The sequence below is a fragment of the Amblyraja radiata genome, chromosome 25 (genome assembly GCF_010909765.2).
Source record: "Amblyraja radiata isolate CabotCenter1 chromosome 25, sAmbRad1.1.pri, whole genome shotgun sequence".
NCBI classification, from domain to species: Eukaryota; Metazoa; Chordata; class Chondrichthyes; order Rajiformes; family Rajidae; genus Amblyraja; species Amblyraja radiata.
Genome location: NC_045980.1, coordinates 14,744,502 through 14,759,642, shown reverse-complemented (window position 1 = coordinate 14,759,642; position 15,141 = coordinate 14,744,502).

Genomic DNA, 15,141 nt, shown 5'->3' with positions numbered 1-15,141 from the left:
CATACCTATGCAAGGCGGTGACCTCCAGGGAAGGGGGAAGACCTGAAACATGGGTAGCGGCACAGACAGCGGTTCTGGAGGCCATGGGGTTGAATCAGGGTAGTCCTTTTTCACCAGGGTGGGGGAGACGAAGCAGCAGGTAGCTGAGTCCCCGGACATGTTCGCAGACAGGCTGTGGGCAGTGTATGAGGGAGCGTGTGGGATGCCTTTAGATAGGCAGAATTTAGATGAGAGAACAGCTCACTGGCTGAAGACTCTGGTGGCGAATTGCCTCCCGCGAGTTAGGGCAAAGGCCGAGCACTGGTTCGACCCTGCGGACCCAAACCTTAACGAGGCGGAGGTGATCAGGAAGCTCACCCTTGCGTATCGCAATGGGGAGAGAAGTGAGGAGGAGCCCTTTAAGGGCAAGGTGCACGAAATAGTACCGGCACCCCCCAAAAGGAGGCAGTGGAAACAGGAAGGCAGCCAGACCTCTTCCGAGATGAGGCCGGTGTGCTACGGGTGTGGGAAGCCCGGGCACTACAAGAGGGAGTGCAGAAACCTAAGTAGAGCAGTGGGGGATAGGACCCCGGTAACAATAGATATAAAAGATCTATTGAACTATTTGCAGTCCAAGGCGGGAGGGTCCGGACAGGTAGCCATGGCAACAGGTCAGGATGCGCCAGTATCCGCACCCCCGGCTCCTTTATGACTGCCAGCGAAACAGCCCACATTCCTATGCCCGTTAGAGTGTGGCCCATGTGGGAGACCCTGGGTCAAGATGGAGGTCCAGGATGTGGTCGGGAGTTATCTGCTGGACATTGGTGCTTCCAGTAGCATTGTCCACACGGACAACCCCCGTACATCCCCTCTATCTAGTAGGGCGCCCTATAGTCCACGAGGCAAGGGAAATCAGAGGGCGGATTGCTTGGCCAGGGAAGGAGCCAGGAGTGGGAAAGCATGGGATCCCCATGAGGAAGGACAGGTAGCTGCAGCCATGGAGCAGCCTCGAGAAAAGGAGAGTGCGGGAGTGGTTTTGGCCCCGGACCTGACCACGGTCCAGGCACAAGACCCCATTTTAAAGGCTGCCTCAGCAGCCATTTGCAGACAGGAGAAGATAGAGGGACCGTATGGGGGTAAAGATCAAGAACAGACCCGGGTTGATGTGGAAACCGTAGGGGAGCCAGGCGAGTCCACAGGGAGTCAGCCTGAAGTAGCCGGCTGTGTTCCTGGGCGAGGACTGGAAGCAGCGGAGAAGGATGCTGACTCCAGCCCTCTGCAGGCAGGTACTGTAGACTGCCTAAGAGAGGCAGAACTAGCAGAAACAGAGGAGATGGAGGTATCACCTCCGGTCAGACATAGGAGTGACAGGGTCACTAAAGCCCCAGTAAGGTGGTCCCCATCCCTGATTAAACCTAGGGCTAGGGCCGGGAAGGAGAGTGGTCAAAACAGGGCACTACGGAGTGCAGCTGGAGGGAGCCCAGTCTCCACAGGGAACGTAGGGGTATCTCGAAACCCCGTAGTGCAAAGGGAGGTGAGGGGCAGTCAGGCCCCTCAACAGGAGGAGTTCTGGCCTGCACGGGTGGGCCCACCAGAGGGGTGGCCCCAGCGTGACGGGGACCAGTTATGAGTTGGCCACCCGGAGACGGGTGGCGTTGTATATAGCATTGGTTTGTGTGTAAGTAGATGTAGTTAGCGTAATTAGATATAGGGTTTTGTATAGCTACAGGGGAGTACAGGGACAGACAGTACGGGATCGAAGGGATGTGCTGTGGAAAAGTAGACCACAACAGACAAAATCAAAACCCCAAATGCCATTTTAGGCGGATAGCTTTGTGGAGGCAAGGAGGTGTTTTGCTTTGTTTTCCAGATGGGTAGCCCCGCCGTATGGATGATGGCAATGATGTGCCTCCGGATGTGCGTGGCGCGTCGCGGGGACACGGAGGAGTCCATCGTATATGGGTGCTCAGGGGACAGAGCACCCCTCGTGTCTACTGGGCAAGGAAACCTGGTAGCGGATAGCCAGGCCGGATACTCCCATGAGGGGAGATGGCCTGGGTGGCTGGGGTCGAACTCGACCAGGTTCTCCAGCCACAGGAGCTTCGCCTACGGGGAAGCATCCATACCCAGTGCCGAGATACAGATGGCTACCGACCGGGTTAGGGTGACTGAGGGCAGGCGGGTGTGTTTAACCTGTAAGGGGGACGTTCCTTTGGGGAGATGGTGGTGGCTCAGGAAGCTGAGCTCGGACATGAGGGATCGATCCTCGGACTGGGAAAGACTGGACAATGATACCTACCGGACCATCACGGGGTCACCGGGAGGGATCACTGTATGTTGGGACAAATGGTGGGCCTATGACCAGGGGCTTTATTTATGTCTATGGGGGTCTGCCAAGGTGTGTCTGGTAGGGGCATCAATCACTTTCGTCAAGTGGTGGCAGGACCCCGGGAACGGGATAGATTGGGACCGCAGTGGGCAGGCATGTGTGGCCCCCAGGGCTGGGATGACAGTAAAAGCCACCGAATTGCTGGTTCAGGTGAAGAAGCCCCTACCCACAGCCCAACCGATCGACCCTCACAACTGTCCAACCACCACCAAAGGGCCGGAGAATGGGTTAGCACTTGTCCCAACCAAGAAGGTGCTGTACCAGGGAGTGCATTACGCTGTGGCCTCAGTAGTATTAAATTTGACTGAAGTGCGGTTACCCGCATGGTGCCCCCGCGAGACGGAATTATTATATCAGGCCCTGCTAAAAGACATGTTCCAGAAATTCCACAACCTGAATTTTGGGGACATAGACATAGAAGAGATGTACCGCGGGGGAGGGGATTTCACTTTGGGGTCCGGTAGGCAAAGACGAGGGGTGGTTAACGACGGGTTTACAGCATTTAACACGGGGACGTCTATTATTAATAGCATGGACAACGTAGAACTGGCCTTTCAGATCAATCAGTTGAAGGGCCAGTTACGAAAATTTCTGGGGGAGGAAAATGCGGTGGTAGGATCGGGACTGCACGAACAGGTGGCAATGACTCTACATCTAAAAGAAATCATAGCACAATTGGAGACACATGCAAAAACGATAAACGCTTTGATTAAAGAGGACCGGAATGCATCCGATCTGGCTGCACAGAATGAGGTGTGTGGGCTGTTTGGTGTGTGGTTGTTGGGGGAGGGGAGGAGCAACCTGGAAGACCTGAGGCAAGGTCGGGTCCCCTCCTGGATAAGCAACCAGCACCTAGCAGCGCTATACCCTTATAACAGCACTTTGAGTCCTTGTCAGCTTCGTGTGGCCTCCGAGGCCTACCCGGTACCGGTGGATTGCGGAAAATCCAATCACACCATAATGGGAGTGGTCGTAAGAATCCCGGTGATGGGAACCTCGGCACGACCAGCTCCTCTGTACCGAGTGGAGAACGTGGGAGTTGTTCGTGGGGGGGTGCATATTCGCTACGGGAAGGTCCCGCCCTATGTCATAGTGAGGGAGCAAGCTGTGACAGGCATTGACCTTTTGGGTTGTCGGAGCCGGGGAGCACAGGTAATCCTGTGTCCCCAGCACATGGGCGCTGAGGTTAGGCCTCAGTGTGGGTTCAGGACTGTTGGGGCACAGCCTATAAACTGCACCATGGAGGCGATGGCGGCAGACCATGTCCCTCCACAGGTGGCGTATATAGGCAGTGGGACGTACTGTGTCACCACAAGTGCCCAGCGGTATCAGCACGGATCACAGCTGTGGTGCCCGATACCGCACAGCAGCTTCTGCTTTAAACCCAGGGCAGAAGTCCATGTGGCACAGCAGCGAATATTACCCATCCCGGAACCTTCTTCGGTTCACCTCTCGGTACGAGAAAATGTAACTGACTTATTTAACTATGTTGCCCATTTTGGGTATGATATTCCCCCAGTGAATGAAAAGTTAAAAGAGTTGCTGGTGGCGGTCGAGTTGTCGCACAAACACTTCTTCTCCCTGGAACAAAAGACTCTGGATATCGCCAGGGAGATCGAAGAGATCAAGTCTCCAAGTTGGTGGGACCTGGAGTCCTGGATCATAGTACCAGCATGGGTCCGCATTGTGTCCCATGTTCTGATCATCTGCCAGATGATAATTGTGCTGTATTTGCTATGCATTAATTGCAAATTTAAAAGGCGGAGGAGGATGGCCAAATTACAACAGCTGGTAAATCGAGCCGCCCGACGTCACCGTAACGACACCCCATCACTGTAAAATGTCTGTACTCTAGTGCAATAGTTTTTGTACATATGTTGTAATCCCTGCATTTTCAGGGAATGGTCGTGAGGGTACTGTATGGTTTGTGGGATTGATGTAAAGTAAAAGGTGTATAGTGTAAGTTAATGTGCTTCGAGGGCCTAGTTTAGCAATTAAGGGGGCTTTCGGGGTACATAATTTCACCTTCTCACCAGGAGTGTTTACAGCTCTTGAGGCTGGAGGATTGCCCACTAACTTTGTCAATCGATACGGTCCGTGCAAGCCTGGACGTATCGTAGGGGCATGTAAGTTATTGGGGCAAATCCTCCAAAATAATGGAAGAACTCGGATAAGGACATGGATATTTTAAAAAGACAGATTTGCTGGCTGCAACGGAAAAAAACCCTAATCCACAGAAAGAAGCAGTTTCAAGTTTCAAACCTGTCTGGCCTGTGGACTTGGGCATCACACAACTATGCGGATGACATGGGCAGGAAAGGCTGAGACGGAGATAACGAGATTATCTTGGATACACAAAGGAAGGAACCAAGCCTCAGCAGACGGTGGTAAACAGGCCAGCAGCAAGCACAATCACCATCTTGGATGACCCATCCATCGAGACAATAGGAGCCCATCCAGGCGATGGGATAACGATCAGGCTGAGAGATCATGACATCAGCAAACCCCTTATCATCGGAAGCCTATTGTTCATGCCAGATCGAAACTGGGAATCATCAAAAGAACCCTTTTATCCAGAGGACCACCTGGGGGTTTCAAAGGAAGCTCAGGTATAAAAACAGGAGTCAAGCCAGAACTCTCTCTCTTTCTGCTCTGCTGGACAGCTCATGGGCCTGCATCGACCTAGCTGTGAGTATCCCGGTGACCTGGTGAAATTCCCGAAATAGGATAGAGGTTGAGAAAATAAAGGGAAAGGGGAGTAAAATTGTGTAAAGTAAGTTTTACGACGTGCCCGATAGTTTTCCGTCCATAGTCTTAGTTTAAAGCATAAGTTTAGCCACGTATTATGTAGTGTTGGTGAGATTCGATTTCTCATTGTTTAATAAAGCCTGTAAATTTTAGACTTGCTTTGAGTCCATCTTGGTTTCTGTTTTCTCTCATCAGCACACTCTGGTCAATTCAACCTTTTATCATATCCCACCATAATTCCGAGGTCTAGAACCTAGGGGAATCCCTTTTGTTGTATTCTCTCTCTTGGAAACCGCTCGAGTGGAGTGGTGGCCGTTTGACCCTCCGACAAGGGAGAGAATAACTCGGGCAGTTGGGCCCGAAGTGGAGTAAAGGGAAACGCAAAACCCCTACAGTGGGCAAAATTAGGGCACATGGTATTAGGTGTAGAGTGCTGATATGGATAGAAAATTGGTTGAAAGACAGGAAACAAAGAGTAGGGATTAATGGGCCCCTTTCAGAATGGCAGGCAGTGCCTAGTGGGGTACCGCATGGCTCGGTGCTGGGACCGCAGCTATTTACAATATACATTAATGATTTAGATGATGGGATTCAAAGTAACATTAGTAAATTTGCAGATGACACAAAACTGGGTGGCAGTGTGAACTGTGAGGAGGATGCTATGAGAATGCAGGGTGACTTGGGCAGGTTGGGCAGATGCATGGCAGATGCAGTTTAATGTGGATAAATGTGAGGTTATCCACTTTGGTAGCAAAAACAGGAAGGCAGATTATTATCTAAATGGTGTCAAGTTGGGAAAAGGGGAAGTACAATGGGATCTGGGGGTCCTTGTTCATCTGTCTATGAAAGTAAGCATGCAGGTACAGCAGGCAGTGAAGAAAGAAAATGGCATATTGGCCTTCATAACTAGAGGAGTTGAGTATAGGAGCAAAGAGGTTCTTCTGCAGTTGTACAGGGCCCTAGTGAGACCACACCTGGAGTATTGTGTGCAGTTTTGGTCCCCAAATTTGAGGAAGGACATTCTTGCTATTGAGGGAGTGCAGCATAGGTTCACAAGGTCAATTCCCGGGATAGCGGGACTGTCATATGCTGAGAGAATGGAGCGGCTTGTATACTCTGGAATTTAGAAGGATGAGCGGGTATCTTATTGAAACATATAAGATTATTAAAGGTTTGGACACTCTAGAGGAAGGAAACATGTTCCCGATGTTGGGGGAGTCCAGAACCAGGGGCCACAGTTTAAGAATAAGGTGTAACCATTTAGAATGGAGATGAGGAAACACTTTTTCACACCAAGAGTTGTGAGTGTGCGGAATTCTCTGCCTCAGAGGGCGGTGGAGGCCGGTTCTCTGGATACTTTCAAGAGAGAGGTAGATAGGGCTCTTAAAGATAGCGGAGTCAGGGGATATGGGGAGAAAGCAGGAACGGGGTGCTAATTGTGGATGATCAGCCATGATCACATTGAAGGGCCGAATGGCCTACACCTGCACCTATTGTCCATTGTATTTGTATTGCAGTTTTATAAACCTCTTTTGGATGATGGGGAGGGGTAGGTAAAAGGGTCAGGTACATTAAACCTTGATGTACAGGACAGAGTGATGGAGTTGGTGGAGATGGAAGAGTGAGGGTTTATGGAGGGAACCATTTCATATATTGAAATGGGAGGAACAGAGATGGTGGTGGGTTCATGTTGGAGCCGTCAAAAAGTTGTTGGATATGCAGGATGACAATCCAATCCAAGGTATGGGAGTGGGAGGATCAAAGCCCAGGGAAAGGATGCGACACACATAGACTCGTCTGGACTCCAGGGAATCAATGGTTGGAAGATCTGGACGAAAGGGTGGGGTTGGGAGAATGGTTGAGACAGAGTTGGATAAACAGAGAGAAGATTTTCTCTGCCAATGATTCATCAATGCCCTAATACGATTCAAGAAGTCACACCTTTCACAATATTGACCCCATGATTCATTTAGACTGGATTCTGTGATGTTAGCCAAAGAGTATCTCTCTTGTGATTGGAATTGGTTGTCTTGTTTGTATCACAAGTCAGAGTCATACAACGTGGGAACAGATCATACAGTCCACACTAACCAGTAGACTCCCATCTATATTAACTCCATCTTCCACCCCTGGCTCATGTGCCACTAACACCGGCATTATATTCCAGGTACAGGCTCTCCCTGGGTTATGAACACCTGACTTATGACCCAATCAATCCTTCGTCTTCCAGCTCCCGTCCAGCAGAAGAAACACAAGCTTGAAAGCGGACACCTCTAGACTCAGGAACCGCTTCTTCCGTTCAGTTTCCACGCTTCTGAACAGACCTTCCATAACCTAGGGCAATGTCTGATTCACCTCTACCCCATTAAGAACATTGGACTTTGTCTAAGGAAGGTGGCATAGCGGTAGCTTTGCTGCCTTAGAGCACCAGAGACCCAGGTTCAATCCTGACTATGGGTGCTGTCAGAATGGAGTTTGCACGTTCTCCCCATGACTGTGTAGGTTTTGCCCGGGTGCTCTGGTTTTCTCCCACACTCGAAAGACGTGCAGGTTTGTAGGTTAATTGGCTTGGTATAAATTGTAAATTGTCCCTAGTGTGTAGGATAGGGCTAGTGTGTGGGGATTGCTGGTCAGCATGGACTCGGTGGTCTGAAGGGCCTGTTTCCACGCTGCATCTCTAAATGTAAACTAAACTGATGCTCTACAATGCTGAGAACTATATTCGGCACTGTGTATCTTCCCCTTTGCTCTACCTGTTGTACTCGAGTTTGAACTAATTTTATCTACGTATGTCAGGTCTATCTGATCCATTTGGATAGCAAGCAAAACAAAGCTTTTTACTGTACCTCAGTACATGTGACAATAATATGCTTAAACATAAATCTAAACAGCGGATATGTGAACAAGGTCCCATAAATACGTGAACTAGTCTTGAGAAAAAAACCCGTTTCCATGTAACCCCACAGTCATTGTCTCTAAACAGGAGATACTTGGTTTGGAAGTTGACAGGGAACCGGTTCTATTAAAAAAATACACAAAGTGCTGGAGTAACCCAACAAGTTAGGCAGCATCTCTGGATAACATGGATAAGCAACGTCTCAAAACTTTGCCTATCCATGTTCTCCCGAGATGGTGCCTGACCCGCTGAGTTACTTCAGACCTTTGTGTCTTTTATTGTAAATCAGCATCTATAGTTCCTTGTGTCTACATTTTATTTTTATTAAAACTTGTGCAAGAATACTCTATTAAACATTTTAACAACTACTGATACTTCTTGCCCATCAAAACCAGCTATTGTGTGTAGGACATGTACCTCTGTACCACTGTGACTGGGCAGAGGAGGACTAGAAATAATGCTCCATTCAACATTTTCCTTGATCTCCTTCCACTTTGATCTTTTGTTTTCACACCTTACCCTTCCATATTGCTATGTCTCCCTCTCCCATGGCTCACAGACTGAAGAAGGGTTGCGACGCAAAATGTCACCCATTCCTTCTCTCCAGAGATACTGCCGCCTGCGCTGAGTTACTCCAGCAGTTTGTGTCTATCTTCGATGTAAACCGGCATCTGCAGTTCCTTCCTACACCTTGGTATGTTTCTCCAGTACAGATTAACTTTGATTTTGAGCTGTCTGCCGTTACATTGATTGAAAGACACAGCATGGAAACAGGCCCTTTGCCACACTGAGTACACGCCGACCATCACCCATTCACACTAGTTATCCCACTTTCTCATCCACTCCCCACACACAAGGGGCAATTTACAGAGGGCCAATTAACCTACAAACCCACAGGTTTTTTGTTTGTAGGAGGAAACTGGAGCACCCGGAGGAAACCCACATGATCACAGGGAGAACATGCAAACTCCACACAGACAGCACCCGAGGTCAGGATCGAATGCCGGGTTTCTGGCACTGTGAGGCAATGCCTCTACCAGCTGTGTTGCCCTGGTAAGTCAACCACATGGTTTGTGATGACATCTACTACAAGCTCCCTCAGTTATCTGGATTGTGGGAATGTGCAGCTGGGACAGAGATGCTTTGCGAGAAGTAATCCATCAAATTGAGGAATCAAGAACCAGAGGACAGAGGTTTAACGTGAAGGGGGAAAGATTTAATCTGAGGGGTAGCTTTTTCACACAAAGCGTGGTGAGTGTATGGAATGAGTAGTTGAGGCAGGGACTATTGCAATGTATGAGAAACATTTAGACAGGTACATGGATACGACAGGCTTGGAGGGATGAGGGCCAAATGCGGACAGGTGGGACATGTTGGTTGCGGTGGGCAAGTTGCGGCGAAGGGCCTGTTTCCACGCTGCATGACTCTGACTGAAATGGCTGCGTTGTTACTGTGCACAGGATGCCTGCTTCTGTGACATTCATCCATGAGAGAATGTCCTAGATGAATGTGAGGCAAGTCATCTTTACTGAGCTTGTGACACTCTGCCAAAGATGATCCATTTAGTAGGTTTATACCATCACTTCATCCTTTAATTTGCAGTTTAAGAGTTGGGACAGAATAGATCGACATGTATTTTTCCCTATTCAGGGCCAGCTATGTATTTGTGATTTGGTTCCAGCTGTCTGCCCACTGATATTTGGTTTACTTCAATTTCAATCACTTTCCAGCTGGAAACAAAGCTGGAGTTCTATTGGAATATTTTCAAAGAAAAACAAATTTTATGGCTTTTAATCCCGTTAATTTATCTCCTACTTTTTCTGCAGTTAATTATTGCTTTAAGTTCCTCCTTCCATTTTGTCCTAAGACTTCATACTGTAGCTGGAATAAACTGGAAAACAGACAAAGTATTAATTATTTAAAGATGCAGCATGAAAACAAGACAATTTACCGTATCTATTCGCCTCAGAATTTTATGCACCTCAATAAGATCAACCCTCAGTCTCCTGTTCTTCAAAGACTAAAGTCCTAGCCTGCCCAACCTCTCCCGATAGTTCAATCCCCCAATTCCTGGCAACAACCTCGAAAGCTTCTCTACAGACTTTCCAGCTTAATGACATCCTTCCTACAGCAGGGTGACCACAATTGTGCAAACACTGCCTCACCGACATCTCCCGTCAGTGTTCCACTTGGGTTACAACACTGCCATCTACCTAGGATGTGGATCAGTGCGCTGTCCGATGTGTGCTTATTGCTAAAAGGACAGGGTTAATAATCAGGGTTAAAGCTCAGGTTTAGGGATCAAGGCTCAGGATTCAGTGTCAGGGATGGTGTATTGCGATGGACCAGTGTAGCTGAGGAATGGCCAAAAACCTCTACTCTAAACCTTAAACTTTTCCTTTCAAAACCCCTCGGTGTGAGAGTGTCCAAAAGGACTGTGCCCTTTTATATAGCAATGGTTGGTTTCCCTGCCATAGGATTGAAAAGCAAACATTTCACAGACTTACAAGATTCATAGATCATACAGTGTGGAAACAGGCCCTTCAGCCCAACTTGCCCATGCCAACCAACATGCCCCATCTACACTAGTCCCACCTGCCAACATTTGGCCCACATCCCTCTAAACCTCTCCTATCCATGTACCTGCCTAAATGTTGTTTAAATGTTGTGATAGTACTTGCCTCAACTATCTCCTTTGGCAGCTCGTTAGATGTACCTACCACCATTTGTGTAAAAAAGTTGCTCCTCATGTTCCCATTAAACCTTTCCCTCCCTCACCTTAAACACATGTCCTATGTGGATTAATTAATTGGCTTTCCTACACAAACACATAAAGTGGCACTGTTGTGCACCCAAAGTCAGATAGACACCAGACAAGGCAAGTAGAGCAGATATGCCAGAGAAATGGAAGAGTTGCATTGTGATCAATATTGAGATTAATTGATTGATTGATAGATATACCATGGAAACAGGCCCTTCAGCCCACCGAGTCCACATGGACCATTGATCACCCGTTAATACTAGTTCAATGCTGTCCTGTTTCTCATCCACTCCTTACACACTTAGGGCAATTTAGAGAGACCAATGATCCTACAGACCCACACATCTTTGGGATGACTATTATTTTTAAACTCCATCTGTTTACGGAGCAACATTTCAAATACCCTTCTGTCTGGATGGAGTTTGAACTTTAGTCTCTCGAGCTTACATCTTTCAAAGTTTCTGTATTAAAAATCTAGTCATTTATACTCAACATCAGCATCCACAAGGTTAGGTTTACATGGAGGTCAAAAGGTGCAAAAATAATGTTTGTGATTACTCGATCTTTTAGTTTAAAGATACATAATGGAAACAGACCCTTTGACCCACCGAATCCACACCAACCATCGATCACCCGTTCACACTAGTTCTATGTTACCCCACTTTGGCATCCACTTCCTAGGTGGTAATTTACAGAGGGCTATTTAATCTACAAACCTGAACGTCTTTGGGATGTGGGAGGAAACTGGAGCACCCAGAGGAAACCCATGGAGAACATGCAAACTCCACATAGACAGTACCCGAGGTCAGGATCGAACCCGGGTCCCTGGGGCTGTGAGGCAGCAGCACTACCCACTGCATCCCTGCCCCATGACATGGATGTTCCATGTCAAGTGATACTGATCTCCAAAGACTAGTTTAAGAGGAACCACGATACATTACGTTGATGAGTGGGTTCAATGGAAGTTGTGGACTGTTTAAGATGTGAAAAGTGGAGCTGGATGAGTTTATAAATTTGTAAAAAGGGACGAGACAGAAAATATTTGTCAACCGAAATTGAAAATCTGGATGTGAAAGAGGATGTGGAGGGAGCGGAATAAGGAGGTGGCATCCCCTTTCTGAGCAGAATAAGGAACTAATCGAGACATATCACATATAATATCAAGTTTCCAAATAAGGAACAAATAAGGAAATCCTTGCACCCTCTGACTCCGCATCTTCCACTTGGAGACACAGATGCGAAATGTTGCTTATTAATTTCCTTCCCCAGATGCTGCCTGACCCGCTGGATACCTCCAGCACTGTAAACAAAGACACAAAGTGTTGGTGTATCTTTGCCTTGTTTTGTAAACCAGCATCTACAGTTCCTTGTTTCCACTTTCTCCAGCACTGCGTTTTGTGCTCACACTTCCTCTTAGGGCGAACAGTGGCACAGCGTCAGAGTTGCTGCCTTACAGCGCCAGAGACCCGGTTTCGATCCTGGCTACGGGTGCAGAGAGTACAGAGATTGTACTTTCTCTCCATGACCACATGGGTTTTCTCCGGGTGCTCTGGTCTCCTCCAACATTCCAAAGATGTACATGTTTATAGGTTAATTGGCTTCTGTAAAATGGTAAATTATCCCTAGTGTATAGGATAGTGTTAGTGTACGGAGTGATTGCTGGGCGATGTGGACTCGGTGGGCAGAAGGGACTGTTACCACATTGTACCTCTCTGTCTTTTATCTGAAAAATAAAAGGCAATAGAACATAATTATTCTAAGCTAAATTTATAAAAGGAATCCTGCCAATTGTGTATGAAATATCTCCTCTCCTGTGTATCCCTGCAGTCACAGCCTTCCATGTGACATATCCTGTCCCAATGCTTCCATATATAACATAGAGCAGTGCAGCAAGGGAACAGGTCCTTTGGCCTTCAATGTTTGTGCTGAGCATGATGCCAGGTTAAACTAATCTGATCTACCTACACATGATCCATATCCCACCATTCCCTGCATATCTATGTGCCTATCTAAAAGCCTCTGAAGCATCAATGTCATATCTGCCTCCACCATCACCCATGGCAGCATGTTCCAGGCACCCACCACCCTCTGTGCCCTGCACATCTCCTTTAAACTTAGACCTTCTCAACGTAAAGCTATGCCTCTGGGAAAAAGGTTCAGACTGTCTACCTTATCTGTACCTGCCATAGCTTTAGGTCTCTTCTCAACCACCGGTGTTCCAGATAAAGCAATTCAGGTTTGTCCATTCTCTCTCTACAGCTAATACCACCTAATCCAGGTGTCATTTTGGTAGATAAACATTTCTCTCTCCTATCAATTCATCGCTATTTGCCGACACAACACTGACCATCTCAGTTTTTTCCCCCATTGTGCTTACTTCCTCTAACCTAACCACCATCTGAATTGTATGTAATTCCACCATAGAGCGGTGGCACAGTGGCACAGCAGTAGAGTTGCTGCCTTACAGTGCCAGAGACCTGGGTTCGATGCTGACTACAGGTGCTGCCTGTGTGGAGTTTGCACATTCTCCCGATGACAGGTGGGCTTTCTCCCGGTGCTCTGGTTAACTCCATCCACAAGTCCAACCTCCGCAGTTTTGGGGACAGAGCTTTCTCCAGGGCAGCTCCCAGGCTCTGGAACTCCCTCCCCCAACTGATCCGCAATTCCGTGTCCCTCACCATCTTCCAGTCCCGCCTCAAGACCCATCGCTTCACCTCTGCCTATCCTTAGCCCCACGTCCCCCTCCCTTTTCATCTGTGCATTAATTGCCTCATAATGTGTTTTGAATTGAATTCTGTCTTTACTTTGTGTACTAGTCATGTATCTACTATTTATTTCATTCCCCTAACATGTTTTTCCTCTACCTGCTAAATTTTTGTAAGGTGTCCTTGAGACTCTTGAAAGGCGCCCATAAATAAAATTTATTATTATTATTATTATTACAAAGACATGCGGGTTTGTAGGTTAATTGGCTACTGTAAATTGTCGCTTGTGTGTAGGACAGGACTTACGGGTTCTGGGAGATCACTGGTCGGCACGGACTCGGAGGGCTGAACAGCCTGTTTCCACGCTGTATCTCAAAAACAAAAACTAAAATGTGCTGATGGGAGCACTGACATCATTTCCTCAGAACTCTTTCTTTTGAATGAATTAATTAATAGTTTATCTCGGTCATACATTAAAAAGAACAAAACTTTAAAATCTGCGTGAATATGAACCAACACTGTATCCATTTCACACAACGTTCACATAATCAATGACCAAAAAAGGAATAGGCTGAAGCCACAAAGCTTATTTTTGCCTATCCTATACAATCCATAAGTTAACCCAGAATATCAACAGTACAAAGGAAAGAAAAAAAAAAAATCTAAATTGTAATCCTTACTTATTTTACATTTTAATCATTTTACATTTTAATCCTTCATTATTTTACATTGTAAGGCTTTTTTGAAACTCAACAGAGAGCTACAAAATTTCAACTCATCACTAAGCCCGTTCCATAATTTGACTCCCAAAACTGAGACACATCTATATTTTACATTGGTTCTCACTTTACATGTTTCAACCTCTTAAATTATAATGTCCTTCTCTTAATTAAAAATTTTTTTTGAATACTAACAGGAAGGCTTTTATTCCTAACTCAGAAAAGTATTTCTAATGTCTTCACATGCACAATATCCAAACATTTTAAGGTACCGGACTTTATGAATAATGGATTTGTAGTTTCACGGTAAGAAGCGTTATGTATTATTCTAATAGCTATTTTCTGGAGTTTAATTATAGGGTCTATATTTGTTTTATATACATTTCCCCAAACTTCAACACAATATGACATTATAAGTGAGCAATACAATATATACAAACACATCTTATTCAACAGATCCTTTGTTTTGTAAAGAATAGCAATGGATTTAGATACTTTCCATTTGATGTATTCTATATGGGGCTTCCAACAAAGTTTATGATCTATAATCACCCCCAGGAATTTGGTTTGAGTTACTCCTTCAAGTCCAACTCCAATTAAATTCAATTTTATTTCACAATTAACTCTGTCACCACCAAACACCATACATTTTGTTTTATTTTCATTTAGTGATAATTTATTAATATCAAACCATTTTTTTTAGCACTATCAATTCTCTTTCTGCTGTTTTCAATAGTTCTTTTATATCATTCCCTGAACAAAATACATTTGTATCATCCGCAAACGTAACAAACTTCAACGTATTGGATACTTTACAAATATCATTTAAATATAGTATAAATAACTTAGGTCCCACTACCGACCCTTGTGGAACGCCACAGGTTACTCTTCTAAGCTGTGATTCAGTATTATTAATTTTTACATTCTGAAACCTATTACTTAAA